Source organism: Triticum dicoccoides, chromosome 7A (genome assembly GCF_002162155.2).
Source record: "Triticum dicoccoides isolate Atlit2015 ecotype Zavitan chromosome 7A, WEW_v2.0, whole genome shotgun sequence".
Lineage (NCBI taxonomy): Eukaryota > Viridiplantae > Streptophyta > Magnoliopsida > Poales > Poaceae > Triticum > Triticum dicoccoides.
In genome coordinates this window covers 38,793,734-38,798,861 of record NC_041392.1, presented here as the reverse complement: position 1 = coordinate 38,798,861, position 5,128 = coordinate 38,793,734, and positions in this window count along the sequence as shown.

Here is a 5,128-nt window from a genome sequence, read left to right as displayed (position 1 = left end):
AAGATAATCTAAGGACACCTAAAAGCCAAAGCTTGGGGATGCCCCGGAAGGCCTCCCCTCTTTCGTCTACTTCCATCGGTAACTTTCCTTGGAGCTATATTTTTATTCACCACATGATATGTGTTTTGCTTGAAGCGTCTTGTATGATTTGAGTCTTTGGTTTTTAGTTTACCACAACCATCCTTGCTGTACACACCTTTTGAGAGATACACATATGATTTGTAAATTATTAGAATAATCTATGTGCTTCACTTATATCTTTTGAGTTATATAGTTTTTGCTCTAGGGCTTCACTTATATCTTTTAGAGCATGGTGGTGGATTTGTTTTATAGAAAATATTATTCTCTCATGCTTCACTTAGATTATTTTGAGAGTCTTAAATAGCATGGTAATTTACTTAAATAATCCTAATATGCTAGGTATTCAAGACTAGTAAAAACTTTCTTATGAGTGTGTTGAATACTAAGAGAAGTTTGATGCTTGATGATTGTTTTGAGACACGGAGGTAGTGATATCAAAGTTGTGCTAGTTGAGTAGTTGTGAATTTTAAAAATACTTGTGTTGAAGTTTGGAAGTCCCGTAACATGCACGTATGATAAACGTTATGTAACAAATTTTAAACATGAGGTGTTCTTTGATTGTCCTCCTTATGAGTGGCGGTCGGCGACGAGCAATGGTATTTTCCTACCAATCTATCCCCCTAGGAGCATGCACGTAGTGCTTGGTTTTTGATGACTTGTACATTTTTGCAATAAGTATGTGAGTTCTTTATGACTAATGTTGAGTCCATGGATTATAGGCACTCTCACCTTTCCATCATTGCTAGCCTCTTCGGTACCGTGCATTGCCCTTTCTCACATTGAGAGTTGGTGCAAACTTCGCTGGTGCATCCAAACCCCGTGATATGATACACTCTTTCAAACATAAACCTCCTTATATCTTCCTCAAAACAGCCACCATACCTACCTATTATGCCATCCCCATAGCCATTCCGAGATATATTGCCATGCAACCTTTCACCGTTCCGTTTATCATGACATGTTCATCATTGTCATATTGCTTTGCACGATCATGTAGTTGACATAGTATTTCTAGCAAAGCCACCATTCATAATACTTTCATACATGTCACTCTTGGTTCATTGCATATCCCAGTACCCCACCGGAGGCATTCATATAGAGTCATACTTTGTTCTAGTATCGAGTTGTAATCATTGAATTGTAAATAAATAGAAGTGTGATGATCATCATTCTCTAGAGCATTGTCCCAAGTGAGGAAAAAATAAGAAAGGCCATAAAAAAGAGAAGGCCCAAAAAAATGAGAGAAAAATAGAGAAGGGACAATGTTACTATCCTTTTTACCACACTTGTGCTTCAAAGTGGCACCATAATCTTCATGATAGAGAGTCTTTTGTTTTGTCACTTTCATATACTACTGGGAACTTTTCATTATAGAACTTGGATTGTATATTCCAACAATGGGCTTCCTCAATTCGTGAGTAAGAAAGTTGGATGCACACCCACTTAGTTTCTTCTATTGAGCTTTCATATATTTATAGCTCTAGTGCATCCGTTGCATGGCAATCCCTACTCCTTGCATTAACATCAATTGATAGGCATCTCCATAGCTCATTGATTAGCCTCGTTGATGTGAGACTTTCTCCCTTTTTTGTCTTCTCCACATAACCCCCATCATTATATCCTTTGCCACCCATAGTGCTATATCCATGGCTCACACTCATGTATTGCGTGAAGGTTGAAAAAGTTTGAGAGTACTAAAGTATGAAACAATTGCTTGGCTTGTCATCGGGGTTGTGCATGATGAGGGCATTCTTGTGTGAAGAAAATGGAGCATGACTAAACAATATGATTTTGTAGGGATGAACTTTCTTTGGCCATGTTATTGTGAGAGGACATAATTGCTTAGTTAGTATGCTTGAAGTATTATTATTTTTATGTCAATATTGAAATTTTATCTTGAATCTTTCGGATCTGAATATTCATACCACAATTAAGAATCATTACATTGAAATTATGCCAAGTAGCACTCCACATCAAAAATTCTATTTTTATCATTTACCTACTCGAGGACGAGCAGGAATTTAGCTTGGGGATGCTTGATACGTCTCCAACGTATCTATAAATTGTTCCATGCTATATTATATTCTTTTTGGACATTATTGGGCTTTATTATACACTTTTATATTATTTTTGGGACTAACCTATTAACCGGAGGCCCAACCCAGAATTGTTGTTTTTTTGCCTATTTCAGAGTTTCGCAGAAAAAGAATATCAAACGGAGTCCAAACGGAATGAAACCTCCGAGAACGTGATTTTCGGAACGAACGTGATCCAGAGGACTTGGACCCTACGTCAAGACATCAACCAGGAGGCCACGAGGTAGGGAAGCGCGCCCTCCACCCTCGTGGGCCCCCTGTTGCTCCACCGACGTACTCCTTCCTCCTATATATACCGACGTACCCCCAAACTACCAGATACGGAGCAAAAACCCTAATTCCACCGCCGTGACTTTCTGTATCCACGAGATCCCATCTTGGGGGCTTTTTAGGAGATCCGCCGGAGGGGGCATCGATCACGCAGGGCTTGTACATCAACACCATAGCCCCTCTGATGAAGTGTGAGTAGTTTACCTCAGACCTTCGGGTCCATAGTTACTAGCTAGATGGCTTCTTCTCTTTTTTTGGATCTCAATACAAAGTTCTCCCCCTCTCTTGTGGAGATCTATTCGATGTAATCTTCTTTTGCGGTGTGTTTGTTGAGACCGATGAATTGTGGGTTCACGATCAAGTTTATCTATGAACAATATTTGAATCTTCTCCGAATTCTTTTCTGTATGATTGGTTATCTTTGCAAGTCTCTTCGAATTATCAGTTTGGTTTGGCCTACTAGATTGATCTTTCTTGCAATGGGAGAAGTTCTTAGCTTTGGGTTCAATCTTGCGGTGTTCATTCCCAGTGACAGTAGGGGCAGCGAGGCACGTAATGTATTGTTTCCATCGAGGATAACAAGATGGGGTTTATATCATATTGCATGAGTTTATCCCTCTACATCATGTCATCTTGCTTAAAGCGTTACTCTGTTCTTATGAATCTAATACTCAAGATGCATGCTGGATAGCGGTCGATGTGTGAAGTAATAGTAGTAGATGCAGGCAGGAGTCGGTCTACTTGTCTCGGACATGATGCCTATATACATGATCATACCTAGATATTCTCATAACTAAGCTCAATTCTGTCAATTGCTCAACAGTAATTTGTTTACCCACCGTGAATATTTATGCTCTTGAGAGAAGCCACTAGTGAAACCTATGGCCCCCGTGTCTGTTTTCCATCATATTAATCCTCCAACACTTAGTTATTTTTATTGCCTTTTATTTTACTTTGCATCTTTATCATAAAAATACCAAAAATATTATCTTATCATATCTATCAGATCTCACTCTCGTAAGTGACCGTATAGGGACTGGCAACCCCTTATCGCGTTGGTTGCGAGGATTTATATGTTTGTGTAGGTGCGAGGGACTAGTGCGTGGCCTCCTACTGGATTGATACATTGGTTCTCAAAAACTAAGAGAAATACTTACGCTACTTTGTTGCATCACCCTTTCCTCTTCAAGGGAAAACCAACGCAAGTGCTCAAGAAGTGGAGTAGCTCGTCGTCGTCGGAGCCGGAGGATGGCAGCCCACTCTGCGTGGAGTGGGAGGAGCGATGGGAGCGTTGGGACCAGTCTTCGATGTGATCCACGTGGATGAGGAGGTCGTACCGCGTCACGCCCGGAGGAGGTCCCACCCTCCGGTCCGATGGTGTGAATCCGTCCATCTCCTCCACCCATCCGGCGCCTCGCGGAAGCTTCCAGTAGGTGTGCCTGGTGGGGATGAAAGACATGTCCCACACCCAGAACCAACAGGCAAAGGTCTTGGTGTGGTCGCGCTCCAGCGTGCGGTTGTCATGCCGGTCGACGCACACCTTGTCGCCGAGCACCTCCTGTGCCCCCTCGATCGACCAGTATTGCATGGGCATGTGCTTGATGACGCAGCGGACATGCAGGTTGAAGGTGCCGAAGCTTGCGTGGTCGTCCTCGCGCCAAGGTTGGATGGTGAGGTTTGCTCCGTCGACGTGCAGGGTGCCGCGACGCACAGCGTTGGCATGGTGCGCCGGTTGGGTGAAGACGGTAAGGAAGTCTTCAGGCTGGTGTGTAGTGACCCGCAGCTGGTGGGGCAGGACACAAAGTTGGGCCTCCATGGCCCGCCTGACCGCCATCGGGGATGTGGCCACCACCCCGTCCAGAGCGCACCGCGTCACCGCATGCTTCGTGAGGAAGAAGACGGCCCGCTCCACGTCCACTGAGGAGACCCCCACCTTGTGGCTGGTGCGAGGATGGCGTGCAGGGTCAGCCAGGCTGAGCTCCGCCATCTGAGCTGCAGGCGGGTGGGTGGGGAGCGACAGATGCGGCGGCAGAGGCGGCAGTGGTGGCGGCGGCGGCGACAGGGGAGGAAAATGCAGACGGGAACGCACTAGGGGACGAGGAGCAAACGGACCTAGCCTAGCTGCAGCTGGGCCGCCCGGGTGGCTACTCTCGTCAATCGGATCCGCGCGCTTGGAGAAAACCTCACGGAGACCTCGGTTGTCCGATGGTTCGTGCGCGCAGCCCCTACCCGGTACCTGCAAATTGTCACGGCGATCGAGCAGTGCGTCGATCTCGCGACTCTCTCCATCGACGATCTTGTCGGACGGTACAAGGCTCACGATGAGCGGATGCGGTACAGTCTTGGGGACGGGAGGAACGACGAGCTTGTAATGCTCACAAGGGCGCAGTGGGTCGCTTTGTCAAAGGAAAAGCAAGGCGGATCCACGAGCAGCAGCAAAAAGAAGGGGAAGCAGCGTTCGGCGAGAAAGAACTTCGCCTACTCGGACGACGACTCAGACGATGAGGCGGCACCGCCACCGATGAGAAAGTTTGACATCAGAAAAGTGAAGTGTTATAAATGTGGTTTCCTCGGTCACTTCAAGGCTAACTGCGAGGAAGCACCAAAGCAACGGGCGCTCATGGCCGAGGAAGGAGACGACGGGGATATGATGCTGATGCGCGAGCTAATGGACGCGGAGG